The sequence below is a fragment of the Dendrobates tinctorius genome, unplaced genomic scaffold (genome assembly GCF_039654945.1).
Source record: "Dendrobates tinctorius isolate UK_male_01 unplaced genomic scaffold, ASM3965494v1 ptg000249l, whole genome shotgun sequence".
Taxonomy (NCBI): Eukaryota; Metazoa; Chordata; class Amphibia; order Anura; family Dendrobatidae; genus Dendrobates; species Dendrobates tinctorius.
The window spans coordinates 1,361,979-1,385,164 of record NW_027361916.1 but is presented as its reverse complement, the minus strand read 5'-3'; the positions used below and the strand labels follow the sequence as shown (position 1 = coordinate 1,385,164).

At 45.7% G+C, this 23,186-nt stretch overlaps 1 pseudogene; it reads left to right on the top strand.

The window, feature by feature from the left end:
• The window catches only part of LOC141063313 (uncharacterized), a 155,985-nt pseudogene that overhangs the window by 50,624 nt on the left and 82,175 nt on the right, over positions 1-23,186 (top strand).

Here is a 23,186-nt window from a genome sequence, read left to right as displayed (position 1 = left end):
AGACAGGTGAATGACTCATAATGACTCCCCTCCCTCGGTTGTGTATGAGTTAGGGTCACAGAGTTAGAGTCAGCACCTAGTACTGATACTGCCTAGCGCCACAGTGCATTCAGCTCTCTCATCCGTTAGCGCCAGTCAGCACAGGCATCACAGTACCGCATGTGTAGCAGCGTCCGTCCGTACGGCGCCGTGCACAGTGTGCTTTCCAGTACTAAGCTCAGGCTGGTTAGTGGCGACCACAAGTGCAGAGGCAGTACATGCTCAGAGCGGCAGTCTAATGTGTGCTGCGCCCTGTGATGGTTAACAGGGCACAGCGTTCCAGGGGGAACCTTCCCTGGCTCCGCAGTAGCGGTTCCGGGGTAATGGGTCTAGAGGGGCACGCTTCCCGTGTCTCGGAAGCAGTGTCCTTTGCCCTCACGCTAGTGCTCCTCTAGCCATAGTACACATAGTACTGACACTATTAGTCACTGACATCTATAAATCTAATGGTTCTGCAATGGTTTATTGTATGTAAACTATGTCTCCTCTCCTGTCGGGTTCTGTAATGATTTTACAGAATTATCGGCGATTCTGCCATCTATATCTGTATGAACTATAAAGACCTATAATATTTCAGGCCATGGATCAGTGAAATGTCCATTTTGCAGTAAAATCTCGCCACACGGACACTTTGATGTGAGGAGATCGCATCCTCGCTCTGCACACGGAGGACACACGGATCACTGATCAGGGAACATTTCTGTGATTCTCGGCCCTGAAACACGGACTGATTTTTATACGTTATGTGTGACCCCGGCCTCAGCCGGACTCTGGAAGGAGGAAATAACCGAGATTTGGGCAATTCAGCTCCTGGTGTGGAGTCGATAGCACAATCATATGCCGCCATATAGTAGACGGCCGGTAACTGGGGATAATTCCCTCCTGTGTGGGGTCTATTTCCCTCCAGAGAAATCACACGTTACATTCCACACATAACACTGTGTAGAGAAGGCGGCGCGGGGTAATTGTGCCAGTAGTGAGGGGCGAATAATGGCGGGAATGTCACTGACTGAGGAGAAGGCTCCATGGAGGTCTGCACTCCGGAGATCATGTGACCCCTGACTCCTCCCCTCCTGTGACCTCATCACAGGTCCTGTGCACAGAGCAGCCATATATGTGGAGTGCGGCTCTGCAGGTGGAGGTATGTGGAGATTCCCCCCATTACTGAGCGCGGGGGACATTACCCCCTTCTGCACTGAGACTCTTTATAAGAATCATCATGTTTCTGTTTCCTGTGATAGATACATACGACCCCACTATGGAGGACAGGCAGTGAGGAGACGGAGTGTTCTCACAGTACAGGGCCCCTTTCTTGGCCCCACACAGTGTAATGCCCCCATTATGCCCCTGTAAGCAGGGTTCTGCCCCACATCCAGCTGCCTCGGGCACTTTACCATGGCCGGTACCTCAGATTCCTCCCCTCACCCCTTTTTCTTTGCTTTGCACCAAATCTGTGTCATGCTGCCGCCATCTGCCCCTGTCACACCCCTCTATATAGTATAATGCACCCCCATAGGCAGCCTCTATAGTGTAACGCACCCCCATAGGCAGCCTCTATAGTGCAATGCATCCCCATAGGCAGCCTCTATAGTGCAATGCATCCCCATAGGCAGCCTCTATAGTGTAATGCATCCCCATAGGAAGACTATATAGTATAATGCATCCCCATAGGCAGCCTCTATAGTGTAATGCATCCCCATAGGAAGACTATATAGTATAATGCACCCCCATAGGCAGCCTCTATAGTGTAATGCATCCCCATAGGCTGCCTCTATAGTGTAATGCATCCCCATAGGCAGCCTCTATAGTGTAAAGCATCCCCATAGGCAGCCTCTATAGTGTAATACATCCCCATAGGCAGCCTCTATAGTGTAATGCATCCCCATAGGCAGCCTCTATAGTGTAATGCATCCCCATAGGCAGCCTCTATAGTATAATGCACCCCCATAGGCAGCCTCTATAGTGTAATGCATCCCCATAGGCAGCCTCTATAGTGTAATGCATCCCCATAGGCAGCCTCTATAGTATAATGCACCCCCATAGGCTGCCTCTATAGTGTAATGCATCCCCATAGGCAGACTCTATAATGTAATGCATCCTCATAGGCAGCCTCTATAGTATAATGCACCCCCATAGGCAGCCTCTATAGTGTAATGCATCCCCATAGGCAGCCTGTATAGTGTAATGCATCCCCATAGGCAGCCTCTATAGTGTAATGCATCCCCATAGGCAGCCTCTATAGTATAATGCACCCCCATAGGCAGCCTCTATAGTGTAATGCATCCCCATAGGCAGCCTCTATAGTGTAATGCATCCCCATAGGCAGCCTCTATAGTATAATGCACCCCCATAGGCTGCCTCTATAGTGTAATGCATCCCCATAGGCAGACTCTATAATGTAATGCATCCCCATAGGCAGCCTCTATAGTATAATGCACCCCCATAGGCAGCCTCTATAGTGTAATGCATCCCCATAGGCAGCCTGTATAGTGTAATGCATCCCCATAGGCAGCCTCTATAGTGTAATGCATCCCCATAGGCAGCCTCTATAGTATAATGCACCCCCATAGGCAGACTCTATAATGTAATGCATCCCCATAGGCAGCCTCTATAGTATAATGCACCCCCATAGGCAGCCTCTATAGTGTAATGCACCCCCATAGGCAACCTCTATAATGTAATGCTTCCCCATAGGCAGCCTCTATAGCGTAATGCACCCCCATAGGCAGCCTCTATAATGTAATGCATCCCCATAGGCAGCCTCTATAGTGTAATGCTTCCCCATAGGCAGCCTCTATAGCGTAATGCACCCCATAGGCAGCCTCTATAATGTAATGCATCCCCATAGGCAGCCTCCATAGTGTAATGCTTCCCCATAGGCAGCCTCTATAGTGTAATGCACCCCCATAGGCAGCCTCTATAATGTAATGCATCCCCATAGGCAGCCTCTATAGTGTAATGCATCCTCATAGGCAGCCTCTATAGTGTAATGCTTCCCCATAGGCAGCCTCTATAGCGTAATGCATCCCCATAGGCAACCTCTATAATGTAATGCATCCCCATAGGCAGCCTCTATAGTATAATAGGAAAAAGAAAAAAGGTCCAGCTTTGCAAATTCAAGTCCAATTTATTGTTAAAAACAAGTCCAAAACAGAGCAAAAAATGGTGTGCTCACATGAGTAACAAGTAGTAGATTACGCGTTTCGAACAATAGCTTGTTCTTTCTCAAAACTACTTCCCTTGGGTGTTACTGCAATATATACTCTTTACACCCAGTAAATTACAAACACATGGTGTGAAGGGAGAAAAAAAAAAAAAAAGGGGAGAGGGAAACATGTGTGAGATATAAAAAATAACATTACAAAGAAAAACACATTTTTTGTGAAAAGAGGGGGGAGCCAAAAAAGAAAACAAAAAAGAATAAAAAAAAAAACAATTTTTTAAAACGTTTTTTTGTGCATATATATATATAAATACAATTATAATAACATCAATAATGAAACATAATTTCTCTTCTGGCATTCAATCCATTTGGAAAGCATGTATTTAGATAGAAAATCCAATATGCTTCGCGTGTTAGAAGACGTTTTTTCAGATCTCCACCTCTTATATGTGGTGTTATTCTCTCAATGCCCATGACACGAAAAAATTCAGTACTTCTTTGATGTTCATTAATGAAGTGTCTGGATGCAGATGAGACGGAGCGATTAATACTGGAAGGAGATAAGATGTCAGTTATATGTTCAGAGATGCGAGTCTTGAGCATGCGAGATGTGCAGCCCACATATCTCAAGTTGCATTTGGAGCAAACAATCACATATACTACATTTTTACTATTGCAATTGATATATTGTTTTATTTTATGTTCATTACACTTAGTACCATCAAAAAAGTGATTTTCAGTGGATTAGCTGTGACGTTACTGCTCTTTACACCTCTATTCCTCAAGATGTTGCAATCAGAGCATTGGAATTTCACCTGCATAAATATAGTAACTATACTAATGAATTGTGTGATTATATCATGCAGGTTATTTATTTCCTAATGCTTCACAATTATTTCTTTTTTGATGGAGATTTTTTTCTACAATGCAGAGGAGTATCAATGGGCGGCAAACATTCGCCATCGGTGGCTAATCTTGTTATGTCGCACTGGGAGGAGGTAATTTTGTATTCTGATAATAATCCATTTTTGTCTAGTATTTTTTGGTATGGCAGATTCATTGATGATACACTCCTTATTTGGAGTGGTGATGTATCTGCCATACCAGAACTAATAGAATATTTCAACTTTAATGATTTCAATCTCAAATTTACATTTATGACGGATCCACATGTAATTTCGTTTCTGGATCTTAAACTAAAAGGTATTGCAGGTGCTGTCATCAGCACTGCTACATTCTGCAAGCCACTTTCTGGTAACACCATTTTACATGCATCTAGTAGCCATCCCGGGCACACTATTAAATCTATACCAGTGGGGGAGCTCACTAGAATCACTAGAAATTGCAGTGATGACAATGCCCTGAAAGGAGAAATTGAGTCATGCTGCAACAAGCTGAGCAAGAGGGGTTACTCTAATTGGTGTCTAGATAGAGCAAAGAAAATTGTACAAAAGAAAAAAAGACATGATTTGTTATTGCCAAAGGTATATAATAATGATAAAAATCCAGATAAGATGGTTTGCTCTATCCAATATAGTTCTCAGTTTAACACCATTAAAGCACTCTTCTTGAAACATCTACCTATTCTGTTTGAAGATGAGGTCTTGTCTAGCATTTTATCTAATGGCTGCAGAGTGGTTGCTAAAAAAGCCAACACCTTATCAGACATAGTGTCTCCTAGCTTTTTTAGCTCTAAAACTGGATCTCGGACATGGCTACACTGCTGCGGTTTTTACCGCTGCGGTACATCCAGATGCAGAACATGTGTACATTCTAATAATGTTCATTCCTTTTTTGATGGTACTAAGTGTAATGAACATAAAATAAAACAATATATTAATTGCAATAGTAAAAACGTAGTATATGTGATTGCCTGCTCCAAATGCAACTTGAGATATGTGGGCTGCACATCTCGCATGCTCAAGACTCGCATATCTGAACATATAACTGACATCTTATCTCCTTCCAGTATTAATCGCTCCATCTCATCTGCATCCAGACACTTCATTAATGAACACCAAAGAAGTACTGAATTTTTTCGTGTCATGGGCATTGAGAGAATAACACCACATATAAGAGGTGGAGATCTGAAAAAACGTCTTCTAACACGCGAAGCATATTGGATTTTCTATCTAAATACATGCTTTCCAAATGGATTGAATGCCAGAAGAGAAATTATGTTTCATTATTGATGTTATTATAATTGTATTTATATATATATATGCACAAAAAAACTTTTTAAAAAATTGTTTTTTTTTTTTATTCTTTTTTGTTTTCTTTTTTGGCTCCCCCCTCTTTTCACAAAAAATGTGTTTTTCTTTGTAATGTTATTTTTTATATCTCACACATGTTTCCCTCTCCCCTTTTTTTTTTTTTTCTCCCTTCACACCATGTGTTTGTAATTTACTGGGTGTAAAGAGTATATATTGCAGTAACACCCAAGGGAAGTAGTTTTGAGAAAGAACAAGCTATTGTTCGAAACGCGTAATCTACTACTTGTTACTCATGTGAACACACCATTTTTTGCTCTGTTTTGGACTTGTTTTTAACAATAAATTGGACTTGAATTTGCAAAGCTGGACCTTTTTTCTTTTTCCTTGGTTACTGCGTGAAGACTGCACGTGGTCCGGGCTACCCACTACACATGCCTTCAGGTGAGCTGGCTTTTTTTTCTCTTTTTGAATGTCTATAGTATAATGCATCCCCATAGGCAGCCTCTATAGTGTAATGCACCCCCATAGGCATCCTCTATAGCGTAATGCACCCCCATAGGCAGCCTCTATAGTGTAATGCACCCCCATAGGCAGCCTCTATAGCGTAATGCATCCCCATAGGCAGCCTCTATAGTGTAATGCATCCCCATAGGCAGAGTCTATATAGAAAGCTGTAAATCTGTCCCCAATCGCCTGTGCAAGGCATAAAAATGACCTCTCATTATACTCACCAACGGCACTCACAAAGGCATAGCTGGTCTTGACTTATGATCGCCATTCTCCATAACTGCTTCATCTGGATGACACGTCCTTAGTCATCCACACAGTGTCACCCATTGTGCTCCTGTGCAGGCGCACTTTTCTCTGGGCTGCTGAAAGCAGAGCTAAGTACTGTAGTGCGTATGCGCTGGGAAAGGCTAAAGGGCGCTGATGACCTGGATGTAAAGCCGGCGCATGCGCACTACAATACTGTGCTCTGACTTCAGTAGGGCACAGATAAGTGCACCTGCACAGAAGTGCGATAGAGGACACTGAATGCATGATGTAGGACGCATCTTCCACACGAAGCGGGACAGCGATCACAAGAAGAGGGTGAGCACCGGATCAAGACTAGAGACGCCCAGACCGCGCCATCTGTGAGTATAATAAAAGCTCTTTTTTGTGCCTTGCATAGAGGATTGGGGACATATAGAGAGCATTCTAGAACACTGTATGTGAGGGCGATGCTGGCCGGACCTTATATGGGGACAGCATGCTGAAAGGCTCCCTTTAATCTGTAAGACCTGTAGCCACCGCCTTTTAGCCACATTTAAAAAGCCATCCTGCAAGATTCCAGCTGCTCGCAAACTTAAGAAAATAATCATTCTCCTTCTCGTAAGCTAATCGGCAGCGTCCAGTCGGATGAGTGTCTGTGGTCCCTGTTCAGCACCTCCTCTGACCCCACAATTGCCATCCTCCTGCCTTTACTGACGTGGCTGACGCCTCCTATGTCATCCGGTCTGTTGCGCTGCGCAGCTCCTGTTCCCTCCTGTGCAGGTGCGAGAGCTGGACAGACAGTGGATGACACAGGAGACGTCAGCCATGTCAATCAAGGCAGGAGAGACGGTGAATCAGGCCCATAGTGAGCAACAAAAACCGCTGTGCACATGCTGCGGGAAATTCAGCGCGGAAACACAGCGGTTTATTTTCTGCAGCATGTCAATTCTTTGTGCGGATTTCGCAGCGTTTTTACACCTATTCCATTATAGGAATCCGCAGGTGTAAAAACGCAGAGCAAATCCGCACTAAATCCGCAGGAAACCCGCAGGTAAAACACAGGTCGTCTTATCTGCGGATTCTGCAGAGTCCGTGCAGAAAAATCCACAATGGAATAAGCAACGTGTGCACATACCCTTAGTCTCTGTCCAGCTTGCAGGATAAACAAGACATAAAAGTTTAAAGGGGTTGTCCACTACTTTAAATTAACCCTCAATGTATCCCCCCGGGGCCCCTAATGAATTTTGTAAATACCTCATGCTGCCTATACTGCCTGTGAGCGGTGTTATCGCTGGCCGCTCACAGGCAGCACCTAACCCAGCGCTGACATCACAAGCCTGGCAGCCAGCGCAGAAGGAGGAAGATGGACCCCCGGCTTCTGGCAGCACTTGTCAGGACGTCAGCGGAAGCAAGAGCCGACTGCAGCCAGGGATCATGTGCTGCCTGTGAGCGGCCAGCTCACAGTCAGAGGCAGAGCAAGCCCCGCTGCGTCCAGGCGTTTGGGGCTGATGACTTCTCTGCAGCAGGGAGCTTTGAAGGAGAGCGCGCTCATCCTGGATTGGGTGGGTGACCTTCCTTCCCCCTCTCCTCCACAGACTGCAGAAGAGCGGTCACATGACTCACTCCCTGCACTCTGATACATGTGCAGTACAAACGCCAGCCCTGACAGTAGCGTAGCTCCGGGTGGGCCCCCTCAGAACACAGGGCCCGAGGCGACCACCCCCTCTGCAGCTCCAGTAGCTACGCTACTGCGTGTAATGAATATCTCCTGCAGTATTGCTAATGCCGATTCCAGTGTCGGTAATGAGACGAGAATTAGCGTTATGGAAGATGAGTCTATGAGGAACGTGTTCAGCTGCCGACTCCGAGGAGGAAACTGCTTGTTGTCTGTGGCCTAAATATATAGGTTTTATTAGTAGATGTCAGGGAAGAAAACTAAACCCTGTAAGATAATAAATCTCCTCAAATGTTTCCCTTATTATCTCCAGTAATTGTATTATTACACAGGATTCTTATGATGTTACATCGGATCATCTTCTTCTCATTCAGGTCTCTACAATATCGGATCCTCTCAGTGAAGATCTTCTACAGAAGAGAATTTTCCTCATTTACCCATCAAGGATGGATATGGACAGAGACAAGATGGCGGAGAGGATGTTACACCTCACCCTAGAGATCCTCTTCCGTCTCACTGGAGAGGTGAGAGATTCTGATGACGTCACATTACATCATTCTTATCTGTGGGAATAACAGATGGACAGAACTGGAGAGGTGAGGACTCTGGAAATGTCTGTAGTGAGATTTATTAATGTGTCTCTCCATTACCAGGATTACACAGTGGTGAAGAAGACCTCTAGTGATCGCCGTCAGGACCCTGTGTCTGAGGGATGGCGAAGACCCCTGAGCCCAATCACAGGGCCTCCACCTCACCCCCTGATCCATGAGGACATCAATGACCAGAAAATCCTAGAACTCATCTACAAGATGATTGAGCTGCTGACTGGAGAGGTGACACTGCTGGGAATGCTGGGACATTATACAGTAACACTATGAAGGGATCGGGGATGACGGTATCATTGTATGTGTCAGGTTCCTATAAGGTGTCAGGATGTCGCTGTCTATTTCTCCATGGAAGAGTGGGAGTATTTAGGACACAGAGATCAGTAAAAGAACATCATAATGGAGGTTCCCCAGCCCCTCACATCTCCAGGTAATAGACAGGACTAAATACACACGGCCTAATTATCTGTATGTAGAGAATGAATTCAGTCCCTGTATGTGTTTCCTCCAGATCTATCCAGTAAGAGGACAACACCAGAGAGATGTCCCCGTCCTCTTCTTCCACAGGACTGTAACCAAGAAGATCCCAGTGCTCCTCAGGATCATCAGGTAGATGGAGAGACGGTGTCAGGAGATCTCCCCTATGATGTGTAGGCGGCTGTGAAGGTCTTGTGCTCAGTCTTGTTTTATCCACCAGTATTATATGTTTTATACTTGTGTAATGAGAACGGTGGAGATGGCAGGATTAGAGCTGATCATAGATGGGACTTCTCCATCTGTCTGTGACTTTTACAATATTTGTTTCAGGGTGAAGATCTGACCCATATTAATACTACAGAGACATATGTGAGGGGTGATGAGTGGTGTAAAGAGGAGATTCCCACATATGACTACCCAGGTGAGTAGTAACCACTGAATGCAGAGAAGTCACAGATTCCTCTCAGTCACCGGCTGTGGCTGCTTTATCGGTGGTGTAGTCCGGCCGTATTACCATGATCACCATTTTGCCTCTAGACCACAACATTCTCCTCCACCCAAAATGGTTGAAATGTTATCTGGCATTGAAAGCCCTTTTCTATAGAACTTACAACCTGGTAGATCCACCTACCCCCTGGTATTAGAAGACGCTGACCGTTACCTGCCCAGATCTGTAACTATAAAGCCAAATGACAGCGTACGTAGAATGTGCTGACAAGATAAAAAATCACTTGAAGAAAAGTATTATGCTGGGCCTGTAAGAGAAAGCGGAGGGTAATGATGCTGTTGGCTTCCTAGATCCCTGAGATCTTATCGGATGAATCTTCTCTCCCTTCTGTGCTGCTGAATGTCTCATGGTCCCTACAAGACCAGGTCCAGTCTTTCTGGCCAAACTTCTCTTTTATGAGCGACAACAGTAAATGTGCAGTGAGGCCAAGTGTGAATTTCTGTACAATAACAGCAGAGTTTCCCTTTTTCCTGAGTTTTTAAGTTTGTATTAAAACTACCGTTTTTTTCGGACTGTGTGAAGCACTGTTTTCCTTCAAAAATGTGGAGGAAAATGGGGGGTGCATCTTATAGTCCAGATGTACCTGCTTTGGATGTGGTGGGGGGTGGGGGAACGGCATCCGTGGAGCAGCAGGTCACAGGAGGCTGGAGCCAGTGGCTGCGGCTAACTCCTGTTCCCGCTGCTAAAGAGAAATGAATATTCACTGCATTACACACCCATGGGCTTGGAGGGCAATGAATATTCATTTCTCTTTAATAATAGTGTCTTGATATGATTAGCCCCCAACCCCGGTCCTGGTATGCATGGCCCCATCAGAAAACAATAGAAAAAAAAACCTTTACACTTACCTACCCCGCGTTCCCTCGCAGCGTCCTGCTCTGGTGCCAGCAACTGTTATATGCTTGTAAGCAGCACATGGCAGGGACGCCATGCGCTGCTCACAAGCAAAGCACAGCTGCCAGGACTGTGCACACAAAGGGCAGTGAGTATTCATTTCTCTTCAGTAGCGCGCAGTGTCAGCCACCGGCTTCCTGCTGCTACCGGCGGTCACGTGTGCCGCTACTTAAGAGAAATGAATATTCATGAATACTCACTGTTCTCAGTGCTGATTACAAGCATAAAGCAGTTGCTGGCACCAGAGCAGGAGGCTGTGAAGGGAACGCCGGGTAGGTAAGTGTAGTGATTTGGGTTTTTTATTGTTTTCTGATGGGGCCATGCATACCAGGATAGGAATGGGGGTGGGGGCTTCTTATAAGGATGGGGCCCTGCATACCAGGACGAGATGGGGCCCTGCATACTAGGACGAGATGGGGGTCCCTGCATACCAGGATAGGGATGGGACCATGCTTACTAGGATGAGATGGTGCCATGCATACCAGGATAGGGATGAGGGGGCCATGTATATCTGAATAGGGATGACGGGACCATATATACCTGGATAGGGGATATTAAGTACAGAATTGACCACATTTTTTGCTTCAGTTTTTTTCCTAATTTTTTCAACTGCCCCTATCATTGTTTTTCTGATTTCATATTTTTTTTAAATTTGATTCCCTCCATATTAACAAAGTGCTGCATTGTGCAAATGTGAAGAGTGTTATAAACAAAGTGCTCTAGTGCCAAAGGTGGTATACAGAAACCAGTGCCACAATCGCTGTGTGATAAAGTGCTAATAGTGCAGACACATCATGGGGCATATAACTACAATGTGCCTGTAATAAGTATCCGGTACAAAGTGCTGCAGTGCAAAATTAAAGAAGGATGAAGTGCATGGGTTTGTATCACCGAGATAAACAGTGTGCTGCCAGGGTCCCATGTGCCTGATACTTATTACAGGTCTGCTGCTGCCCGTCGCCGCTGCCCAGGGTGTCCGAGGCCACCACTGCCTGGGATTTCGGCTGCTGCTGTCCGCTGCCGCTGCCCGGGATGTCCGCCGCTGCGGGGGGCTCTGTCGACATTTCTTGAAAGACCAGAGCCCCCTGGAAGTTCCATAGTTTCAGCCTGTGCATGTGGACTCCAGTAAAATGGCCGCCTACGCAGATGGAGATCCCAGCATGGAGATCTCAGGAGATGAGATCTCAGCACTGAAATCTCATCTCCCGAGATTTTCGTCTGCGCTTGCGCCACCTCCCGGCGGCCATGTTACTGGAGTCCACCGCACAGGAGGAAACCACAGAACTCCCGGGGGGTTCTGGCCTTTCACAAAATGTCGGCAGAGCCCCCCCGCAGCAGCGGACATCACGGGCGGACGCGGACTCCCCAGGCAGCAGCAGCGGACATCCCAGGCAACGGCGGCGGGTAACAGCAGCGCGGCGGCAGCGGACAACCCCTCATCCCAGCCAGCAGCTACTTACAGGTAAGTGGTTACCGGTATATCCGCATTGTAAGACACACCCCCATTTCCCCCACAAATTTGGGGGAAAAAAAGTGTGTCTCACAAAGCGAAAAATACGATAACTTGGCACTCAACTTAAGGCGTCCATGTATAGTAGAAATGTTTTTATTTGTGCAGTCCGTAAAATAACCTTTCGGCCTACATGGCCTTCCTCAGTCTGACTGCTTAAAATTATTGTGGTAAATATGGAGAACAAACGTGGATCCCCACTGTTGTAAGAAGCACAATGGTGAGCTATCCAGCTCCCAACGTTACGGCCTACATGGCCTTCCTCAGTCTGCGATTAAATGATAAATAAAAGCTTACAATGACTATGTCCTGCTTACAATGTATGGAAAATCGAAGATGTAGTATAATTTACAAAAAAGATAATGAAATACATTTACATAGTAAGAGATAATTGTACAGAAAAAAATAAAATAATATGTATGGAGAACCAGATGGGAAGACTGAAAGGAAAGAAAATAATGGATAATGAACCTAATAAATAATAATAATAATTTTATTTCTATAGCGCCGACATATTCCACAGCACTTTACATTTCAGAGGGGACTTGCACAGACGATAGACATTACAGCATAGCAATAATCACATAGATTATAACAAATACCAAGAGGAAAGAGGGCCCTGCTCGCAAGCTTACAGTCTATGAGGAAAGAGGTAGACACGAAAGGTGGGTGGTAAGAGTTGCCCTGATTGTAAGGACCAGCCATAATGTTAAGTGTGTAACAGTACAGACACAGAGGACTAATGGATGCATAAAGCATGTGGGGACATGATACGGGGAACCTGGTTATGGTAAAACTTTTGACTGTGCCGCACAGGGATAGATTAGGTTAGTGTGTTGAGGCGATAGGCCAATCTGAATAAATGCGTTTTCAGGGCACGTTTAAAATTGTAGGGATTGGGGACTAATCGTATTGACCTGGGAAGTGCATTCCAAAGAATTGGTGCAGCACATGTATAGTCTTGGAGACGGGAGTGGGAGAATCTGATTGTTGAGGATGCTAACCTCAGGTCATCAGCAGAACGGAGGACACGGGTATGGTGGTAGGCTGAGACGATAGAAGAGATGTAGGGTGGTGCTGAGCCATGGAGAGCTTTGTGGGTGAGTGTACTAAGTTTGTACTGGATTCTGGAGTGGATGGGTAGTCAGTGTAATGACTGGCACAAGGTAGAGGCATCGGTGTAATGATTGGCGAGGAATATGATCTTGGCTGCAGCATTCAAGACAGATTGGAGGGGGGAGAGTTTGGTAAGAGGGAGACCGATTAGAAGAGAGTTACAATAGTTCAGACGAGAATGAATAAGAGAAACAGTAAGAGTTTTTGCGGAGTCGAAGGTAAGAAAAGGTTGAATTCTAGAAATGTTTTTGAGGTGCAGATAACAAGAGCGAGCCAGTGATCGGATGTGGGGGGCGAATGAAAGCTTGGAGTCAAGTATGACCCCAAGACAGCAGGCATGTTGCTGGGGAGTAATAGTGGAACCACACACAGAAATGGCAATGTCGGGTATAGGTGCATTAGTGGAGAGAGAAAACACAAGGAGTTCAGTCTTTGACAGGTTCAGTTTCAGATATAGTGAGGACATGATGTTAGACACAGTGTTTAGACAATCGCTGGTGTTTTCTAAAAAGGCAGGCATGATGTCAGGAAAGGAAGCATATAATTGGGTTTCATCAGCATAGAGATGGTAGTGAAAACCAAATCTACTGATTGTTTGACCAATAGGGGCAGTATACAAAGAGAAGAGGAGGGGGCCTAGAACCAATCCTTGAGGAACCCCAACAGTAAGGGTAAGATGAGAGGAGGAGGAACCAGCAAAAGATACAGTAAAGGAGCGATCAGAGAGATAGGAGGAGAACCAGGAGAGAACGGTGTCCTTGATGCCGATGGAGCGGAGCATAGTGAGGAGGAGCTGATGATCCACAGTGTCGAACGCTGCAGAAAGATCCAAGAGAATTAGCATGGAGTAATGACCATTAGATTTAGCGTTAGTAGACCATTAGAGACTTTAGTGAGGGCAGTTTCAGTAGAGTGTAAAGAGCGGAAACCGGATTGGAGAGGGTCGAGTAGAGAGTTATCAGAGAGATAGTGGATAAGATGGGAGTGGACCAGGCGTTCCAGGGGTTTAGAGATGAAGGGAGGATTAGAGACAGGTCTATAGTGAGCAGCACAGTTTTGGTCGAGGGATGGTTTTTTAAGTAATGGCTGTATGATGTCATGCTTAAATGAGGAAGGAAAGATACCGGAAGAGAGAGAGGTTAAATATTTTAGATAGGTGAGAGGTGACAGCAGGGGAAAGGGACTGGAGATGTGACGGAATTGGGTCATTGATGCAAGTGCTTGGGTGAGAAGATGCAAGGAGCCTACTTACTTCTTCTTTGACTGTTTCAAAATCAGAGAGTGAGCTAGATGCAGTGGGGGAGGGAGGACAGTGCATGGTATGAGGTGATTGGGAGATAATTTCCTGTCGGATATGGTCAATTTTTTCTTTGAAGTAATTGGCCAGATCGTCAGCTCAAAGCTCTGTGGTTGGGGCCTGCACTCTTGGGTTGAGTAGAGAATGAAAAGAGACGTTTTGGGTTATTGGACAGTGAGGTGATGAGGGTGTTGAAATAGGTTTGTTTGGAGAGGTGAAGGGCAGTGTTGTATGTTCGAAGCATAAACTTATAATGGATGAAATCTTCTGGTAGATTGGATTTTCTCCACAGACGTTCGGCACACCTGGAGCACCGCTGCAGGAAACGTGTTTGCAGGGTGTGCCAGGGTTGTCGCCGTCTGTGTCGTGTTGTTCTGTATATAGGTGAAATTTCATCCAGGGCACTTTGAAGTGTTTCATTGTAATAGGGGCCAATGATGACTGCAAGTTCTTCATAAGTTTCTGGGTGGCCTGTATGTTTCTGTAAGTGTGGACAGTGAGGGTGACCTGAGTGGGATGGCAGTTCTTGATAGAGAATGAAAGAAGGTTATGGTCAGAGAGTGGGAGAGGGGAGTTTGCAAAATCATCCACTGCACAAAGCCAAGAGAAGACCAAGTGTTGGGAGTTTCCGTCTTCATGCGTTGGAGAGTTAGTATGCTCCAAGAGGCCGAAAGAGGAGGTTAGAGATAAAAGGTGAGAAGCAGATGGGGAGAGGGAAAGAGCAATGGGGATGTTGAAATCGCCCATGATGAGGGTGGGGATGTCACAGGAGAGAAAATGTGGAAGCCAGGTGGCAAAATGATCCAGGAACTGTTGGGAGGGGCCGGGAGGACGATACACCACCGCCTCTCACATGGAGAAGGGGGTGTAGAGTCTGACGGCCTGGACCTCAAAATAAGGGAAGACAAGTGAGGGTGCTTGAGGGATAACCTGAAAGGTACATTTTGGTGATAGAAGCAGACCAATGCCTACACCTGCTCCATTGTCTGATCTTGGGGTATGAGAAAAGTCTAGTCCCCCATATGAAAGAGCAGCAGCAGTGGTAGTGTCTGCTGGATTCAAGTTTCAGTAAGAGCCAGAAGAAAGTCATGGATGAAGGAGAGTTTGTAACACAGAGAGAATTCCAAAGGGCACAATTAAGCGACAGAAGGCATGCAGGGAACATTAATAAGATTAGAGGGGTTTCTGAGTGTAGCAGTTGGGGGGTTTGACTTACTATAACATGAGGGGCCGGGGTTGGGAGAGATGTCCCCTGCGACTAGGAGGAGGATAGAAAGAGTGAGCAGATGGTTAAGTGATTTGTGAGAGTGTCTCTGATTGTTGAATGGTGGGACTGACTGGATCTGTGCAATGTAGCAGTGTGAAGAGAGCATGAGTGCTATACAAAGGAAAGGACTGAGGGGCCGATATGGATAGAGTGTAAAGAGTTAGCGCCAGGGCGGTGGATGTGTATAAATGCAGCGGCCAGGATATAAATTATACAAATGCATATGGTATATATTTGTTGTAATCCAAATATACATGGATAAGATGTATATAAATGTCTTAACTGTCTCCTGCCCTGTCTAACTGCCATGTTATAACTGACTCATACTTTGATCAAATGTACTTCGATTAAATGTGCATAAATGCCTCCCCCAAGCTACGTCTGAATATATAGCAGTCTGATGCTTAGTTCTGTTTTTTTTTTGGTTTTTTTTTTTTGCTCTGCTCGTTAACAATCAAACTAAACTAGGACAGCAGGGCCCAGTAAATGTAGTGGTCAGATAAACCAGTGTCCTGGCCTACATGCATCATAAACCATGACTGCTTAAAATTATTGTGGTAAATATGGAGAACAAACGTGGATCCCCACTGGAATATAATATAAGCTCACGTAAGTATGCTAAGTAAAAAATAGGATACACATAAAGGAGAAACTAGAGATATAATAAATTACCTGTTGTTAGAAGCACAATGGTGAGCTATCCAGCTCCCTGGTATAGTAGAATGCTGTATATTAATTCAGTGTGGCATATGGCAGAACTTTGTGAGGCCAATAGTACTAAGATCAAAAAATAATTAGAGATCAGACCAGGAGGTGATTAGTTCGTGGTAATTAGGCTGGTTTCACACTTGCGTTTTTTTCGCGGTATTTTAGCGCTAAATAGCGCATGCGTTTTTTTTCCTATACTTTGCATGGGATGCGCTTATGTGCGCATACACATGCGTTTGTACGCGTTTTTCCGCGCATGCGGTTTTTTGCGGTATGCGCTCGGGCGCACAAAATGCATCCTGTTGCATTTTTTGGGCGTTCGACTTGCCTCAAAAAAATGCATGCGCGCGCAATGCGTTTTTTTACAGCAAGACACCCATTATAAGTCTATGGGTGCGCATATGTGCACATTGGCATGCTTATGTATGCGTTTTTTTGCACATGCGTTTTTTTTGTTGACCATGGAATTTAGGGGTTTGGGTTAGAGTTAGGGTTAGTTAAGGGGGTTTAGGGTTAGGGTTAGGGTCAGGGTTAGGGTTAGGGTCAGGGTCAGGGTTAGTTAGGGTTTAGGGTTTGGGTTAGGGTTAAGTATGGTTTGGTTAAGGTTTAGGGTCAGGTTTAGGGTTAGGGTCAGGTTTAGGGTTAGGGTCAGGTTTAGGGTTAGGGTCAGGGTTAGGGTCAGGGTTAGGGTTAGGGTTAGGGTTAGGTTTAGGGTCAGGGTTAGGGTTAGTTAGGGTTTAGGGTTTGGGTTAGGGTTAAGTATGGTTTGGTTAAGGGTTAGGGTCAGGGTTAGGGTTAGGGTCAGGGTCAGGGTTAAGGTCAGGGTTAGGGTTAGGGTTAGGGTCAGGGTCAGGGTTAGGGTCAGGGTTAGGGTTAGGGTTAGGTTTAGGGTCAGGGTTAGGGTTAGTTAGGGTTTAGGGTTTGGGTTAGGGTTAAGTATGGTTTGGTTAAGGGTTAGGGTCAGGGTTAGGGTTAGGGTTAGGGTCAGGGTTAGGGTTAGTAAAGTCATGGTTTGGGTTAGTGTGAGGGGCTCCTAATGTTTGGAAAAAACGCAAACGCGGTAAAAATGCACTAAAAACGCATACAAACGCATAAAAATGCTTGAAAAAAACGCAGCAGTTGTATGCTTTTGTATGCGTTTTTTCAATGCGTTTTTTTGCGGGAAAAACGCGCTGCAAAAAAAAGCAAGTGTGAAATTAGCCTTAAAGTGGTATTATAAGGATACCTGATGTGTTAAGAGCGAGGCTTGTAGTAACGCTCCCTGTTGGGATTCTATATAGAAGAACATTACAAGGTGAGTATAGGGTTAAACACGTATATATAAAAAAGCGAATAGAGGAGCGTTTATACCTGTAATTATAGTAGATTCCGTACATTAGCTCTTTGTGAACCTAAAGAGAAATGTATCAGAACGTTATAATTCCACTGATACATGTGTGAGACATATAGGTTATATGGGCATAATAATCTATGAAATTCTTACCATGGGTGGTCAGTGGTGACGGGTGTCAGGCTGAACACGGTTTCCACCACTTGTCACGTCGCAATGTGGAGTCTGAATGCCGGAGGCTAAATAGGAAAGGGGCGGGACTGGAATTACTTGTGTCCTGAGCAACTAAAGCGGAAGTGATGTCGGCGTGTGTTCCAAGCACCGGAAGACCCATTGCTTGCGTTCCACAGACAGCAAGTAGTTCTGTGTGCACTACACGTTTCACAAGTGAGAGGGGAGTCGAAAATAAGCTTGTATCTATTAAAATAGCCAGGTTGTGCCCACTAACACTGCGTATTGTATTAAATGAAGCAAATGATAGATGTCAGTGTAAGGCCTCTTTCACACATCCGGTTTTTGTAATCCGGCACGATGTGGCGACATTTTTAATAACCGGATCCAGCACCGGATCCAGTTTTGTCCCATAAGCTTTCATGGTCGCCACATCGTGCCGGATGGTTATGCGTCATGTCCGGTTGTTGCCGGACACGGCAAAAATTAGCCGTCCGGCATCTGCAAAAAACGTTCTCTGCAACGTTTTTTGTCAGTGCCGGACCGGATTTTTCCACAGCGCATGCCCGGACTCTGTGAATGTTAACCCCACAAGTGCCCGGCGAGAGAGAGAGATCTCTTTGTCACCCGGACACTTGTGAGAGATCTCTCGCCGGGCACTTGTGGGGTTAACCCTCACAGTGTCTGGGTGAGAGAGCGAGATCTCTCTGTGGGGTTAACCCCACAAGTGCCCGGCAAGAGAGAGAGATTCTCTCACCTGGACACTGAGTGTTAACCCCACATGTCTGTCTCTCTCTCCACCCCTCTCTCCCCTCCCCTCCCTTTCAGCAGCTGTCTCTCTCAGCGGCTGCCTCTGTCCACCGGTGTATATGTTCCTCCTGCGGCTCCTTTAAATCACGTCCGAGCCGTATCAGACGCCGCACACACATCCGGTGTCACCGCTGCAGGCCGGATCCGGCGGCCCGGCTTTTCGCCGCACGCCGCCAGACCCCACACCGGATGTGTGAAAGTAGCCTAAGGTGAGCATATTAGTTTATGGTGAAATGGTATGCAGGGCCGGTTTTAGGCAAAGTGAGGCCCTAGGCAAAGTTTAAAATGGGGCCCCAAATGCTGACATATTGCACATCACACAGAAGTATTTCGATTGTAGTTACATGCGCTGAGTTCAGGCCGCTAAATGATCGACAAAATTGAAGAAGTCGTTCAACTCTTGTTTCCCGGCCTCTTTCCACCGTCAGAGAAAGAATGATGGGAACAGAACGATCACTAATGGATCACTAAGGGTGTGTGCACACGTTGCGGTTTTTGCTGCGAATCCGCAGCGGATTTGGTCCTGCGGATCCGCAGCAGTTTCCATGCAGTTTACAGTACCATGTAATCCTATGGAAAACCAAATCCGTCATGCACATGCTGCGGAAAATTCCGTGCAGATTTGCTGTGGTTTATTTTCTGCAGCGTGTTACTTCTTTTTTGCGGAACCGCAGCTGCAGAGTACGTTCTGGGACATACAAATCAATCAATCTCTCATCCGCACTGCCAAACCTCACTAGAGCCTGCATCAAATCCGCTGTACACATGCTAGGAATCCGCAGGAAAAATGCATGTGCTTTACCCTGCGGTTTCTGCCAAGAGATATGGATTCTCTGCAGAAAAAGCCGCAGACTAATCCGCAATGTGTGCACACACCTACAGATCACCATACAGTATCATGTTATCAGCAGCACATCTACAGTTTACACCCCATAGTCCTCCATATAATATAATCTGCCCCATAGTCCTCCATATAGTATAATACACTCCTCAGTCCTCCATGTAGGATAATACACTCCTTATAGCCATCCATATAATAAAATACACTGCTCAGTCCTCCATATAAAATAAAAAAAATAAATCTTTATTTTTATATAGCGCTAACATATTCCGCAGCGCTTTACAGTTTGCACACATCATCATCACTGTCCCCGATGGGGCTCACAATCTAAATTCCCTATTAGTATGTCTTTAGAATGTGGGAGGAAACCGGAGTGCCCGGAGGAAACCCACGCAAACACGGGGAGAACATACAAACTCCTTGCAGATGTTGTCCTTGGTGGGATTCGAACCCAGGACCCCAGCACTGCAAGGCTGCAGTGCTAACCACTGAGCCACCGTGCCGCCTCCATATAGTATAATACACTCCCCATAGTCCTCCATATAGTATAATACACTCCTCAGTCCTCCATGTAGTATAATACACTCCTTATAGCCCTCCATATAATAAAATACACTGCTCAGTCCTCCATATAGTATAATACACTCCCCATAGTCCTCCATATAGTATAATACACTCCTCAGTCCTCCATATAGTATAATACACTCCTCATAGCCCTCCATATATTAAAATACACTGCTCAGTCCTCCATATAGTATAATACACTCCTCATAGTTCTCCATATAGTATAATGCACCGCCATAGTCACCCATATAGTACAATTCGCTTCCCATAGCATAATGCACCCCATAGTTCTTCATATAATCTATTCCCCATAGTCCTCGATACAGTATAATGCAGCCCACATATAGTATAATGCAGCCACCCAATAGAGCATAATGCAGCCACCCCACAGAGTATAATGAGCCCCACCATACAATATAATGTAACCCCCATAGAATATAATGCAGCCCCCCTCTTATAGTATAATGCAGCCACCCCTTAGAGAATAATGCAGCTACCCCAGAGTATAATGCAGCCACTCCACAGAATATAATGTATCCCCCCATAGAATATAATGCAGCCCCACCCCCCATATAGTATAATGCAGCCCCTCCATAGAATATATGGCAACCCCCTCATAGGATATAATGCAGCCCCTTATATAACATAATGTAGCTCCACCATAGAATACAATGCAGCCCTCCTCATATAGCATAATGCAGCCCCCATCGAATATAATAATTATAATACAGCCCCCCATAGAATATAATGTAGCCCCAAATAGAATATAATACAGCCCACCTCCCCATAGAATATAATGTAGCCCCCCATATTATATAACACAGCCTCCCCCTATAGAATATAATGTAAAATGTACCCCCATGGTATATAACACAGCTGCATAGTATATAGCCCAGCACCACATGGTATATAGCCCAGCACCACATGTTATACAGCCCAGCCCACCATGGGATACAGCACAGCATGGTATATAGCCCACCATGGTATAATACAGCCCAGCATGTTATACAGGCTGTATACCATGCTGGGCTGTATACTATGGTGGGCTGCATAATACAGCCCAGCATGATATACAGCCCACCAAGGTATAATACAGCCCAGCATGGTATAATGCAGCCCAGCATGGTATATATCCCCCCAGATTGGTATAATACAGCCCAGCATGGTATATAGCCCCCCCAGAAAGGAATAGTACAGCCCAGTATGGTATAATACAGCCCAGCATGGTATATAGCCCCCCCAGCATGGTATAATACAGCCGGGCATGGTATATAGCCCCCCAGCATGGTATAATACAGCCGGGCATGGTATATAGCCCCCCAGCATGGTATGATACAGCCCAGCATAGAATATAGCCCCCCCCAGCATGGTATGATACAGCCCAGCATGGTATATAGCCCCCCCAGCATGGTATGATACAGCCCAGCATTGTATATAGCCCCCCCCAGCATGGTATGATACATCCCAGCATGGTATATAGCCCCCCAGTATGGCATGATACAGCCCAGCATGGTATACAGCTCCCCCAGCATGGTATGATACAGCCCAGCATGGTATATAGCCCCCCCAGCTTGGTATATAACCTCCCAGGATGGTGTAATACAGCCCAGCATGGTATATAATCCCCCCAGCATGGTATGATACAGCCCAGCATGGTATATAGCCCCCTCAGCATGGTATATAGCCTCCCAGGATGGTGTAATACAGCCCAGCACGGTATATAGCCCCCTCAGCATGGTATATACCACCCCAGCATGGTAAATAGCCCCCCAGCATGGTATAATACAGCCGAGCATGGTATATAGCCCCCCCAGCATGGTATGATACAGCCCAGCATGGTATATAGCCCCCCCAGCATAATATATAGCCTCCCAGGATGGTGTAATACAGCCCAGCATGGTATATAGCCCCCCCAGCATGGTATATACCACCCCAGCATGGTATATAGCCCCCCAGCATGGTATAATACAGCCGAGCATGGTATATAGCCCCCCCAACATGGTATGATACAGCCCAGCATGGTATATAGCCCCCCCAGCATGGTATGATACAGCCCAGCATGGTATATAGCCCCCCCAGTATGGTATAATACAGCCCAGCATGGTATATAGCCCCCCCAGCATGGTATGTTACAGCCCAGCATAGTATATAGCCCCCCCAGCATGGTATGATACAGCCCAGCATGGTATATATTCCCCCCAGAGTGGCCCCACAGTCCAGTACTCACACTGATATAAAAAAAAAACACTCCTCACCTTCTCCTCGTGCCCACGCTGCTGGCTGCTCCTGTCTCCTCCTGCTCTGTCTGGCACACAGAGCGCGATGACGTCAGAGGCAGAGCGGGGAATGATGGGAGAGGGAAAGTCAGCTGACGCTCTCTCCTCCATCACTGCCTCCTTCAGTGCGGCGGCGGGAGGCGGCGCTGGGGGGCAGGCGGACCCCCTGCCTCACAGGGGCCCCATAGCGGCTGTATGATGTGCCGCTGGCTGGGGGCCCCTGGAGGAGCGGGGGCCCTAGGCAGCTGCCTGGTCTGCCTGCCCATAACGCCGGCCCTGATGGTATGGAATTAAGAGGATAAGTGTCCTATTTGACCAATGGTACCACACTTGTTAATGTAAAACATTTATTTTTTGCCCGAGTGTGGACTGAATAAAGTGCTTCCTTTCTGAACATTATCACATTGATGGCATTGAAGACAGGGGTACGTGCCTTTTTGGGGGGTTTGCAGAAGCCCTAATATAACTAAATGACAGAAAACCAGATTAGTAGAAATCCCCATAAAGTGATTCCATTTTATAAATTAATTCACTGAGGGTTATAATCCTAAGGAGGAGTGAATATTTTGACTCCACAGCCACTTTCTGGAAATTAACACGCAGTGGATGTTGGAGAGAGAGTGAAAATTACACATTTGCCATTTTCTTACCCAGCACATAGTGTCCAGATTGTGCTCCAGGAGACACCGCAAATTAAGTGGATTCTTCTCACTATAATATTGCTAAATACAGGGATCCTAAATGTTGTCGATATTTGGGAGGCAGAATGAACCAACACTTGAACACCACACACTACTGGTTCATCCAACAAGGTTTTCTATTAGACTGTGAACTGTCATTGTCTTGGTAAAAAAAAGATTTTTACATAACTTGCCATTTTTATGAACAGTTTAAGTAGAAATGTTCAAAAACATAAAACTGAAGGATATTTTATTAAAAATGTTTTTGATCTTAGCAGATGAATGT